The following is a 792-nucleotide window of genomic DNA, read 5'->3' as shown; positions in this document are numbered from 1 at the left end:
GCAGCCAATCAGGGAGATGTGCCCTCACAGCTGAACCTGCATAACAATGCACAGCCTCAAGAGGCCAGGGGCCGTAACACATGTTTTTAGAGTCAGTTCAGGGAAAATATCAACTGAACAAACTGAACCATGAATGTAAAGACAATCAGCCAGGAAATGTTCCTTTTTCATGCATTTATTAATTTATTTTTCATTTCTGAGGTGAAGAGAAAACTCCATTAGGGAGGTGAAGATCAGGTGAGAAGGAAAACAAAACAATTTATTCTAATTCTACAAACATGTGGATCAAACTGATGAAGATACAATTATATGCGAGAGGAAATTTGATGAGAATTTTATTTCATGATAGTCTATGTTTTATCCACCCCTGGTATTCACACACATCCATGATTGTAACTGGGTCCTTCATACATACAGGTTCTCCACCAATAACAATCACTCCATATATCATGCCGTTGTGCATCGCTGCTCCACCATCGTCACCCTGTAAAAAAATGTATATCAATATATGTATGTTGTAAAACAGGAAAGTAATGACAGTGGAGAGAAATTGAAGAAACAAATTTACTAAGCATATATCTTTGTTTGGTGCTTGAGCAGAAAATAAATGCCCACGGTACTTCATGACGTCCAAAACCTGATTAACTTTCATGTTGACACACTGAAGTTCGGATGGAATAGCATCAGTGAGGGGCACTGTAGAGAAACATGAGAATCATAAACATGTTCTTCACTCGACCTTCTCTGTAAAGACAGAAACAAAGATTTTATTCTCATAACTTCAATATTTCT

At 37.5% G+C, this 792-nt stretch overlaps 1 long non-coding RNA gene across 1 annotated transcript; it reads right to left on the bottom strand.

Annotated features, from left to right (window-relative positions):
• Positions 1-162: 162 nt before the first annotated feature.
• Positions 163-785, bottom strand: LOC106944442 (uncharacterized). The gene is made up of 2 exons (XR_001424294.1): positions 569-785; positions 163-484 (listed from the first exon to the last, which is right to left on the bottom strand). It is a non-coding gene; the product is annotated as an uncharacterized LOC106944442 (long non-coding RNA).
• Positions 786-792: the final 7 nt, after the last annotated feature.

The sequence above is a fragment of the Poecilia latipinna genome, unplaced genomic scaffold (genome assembly GCF_001443285.1).
Source record: "Poecilia latipinna isolate Pla-1442-1.1 unplaced genomic scaffold, P_latipinna-1.0 Scaffold10124, whole genome shotgun sequence".
NCBI lineage: Eukaryota > Metazoa > Chordata > Actinopteri > Cyprinodontiformes > Poeciliidae > Poecilia > Poecilia latipinna.
Note: the sequence above shows the minus strand (reverse complement) of the source record. Positions and strands in the feature narration are given on the sequence as shown.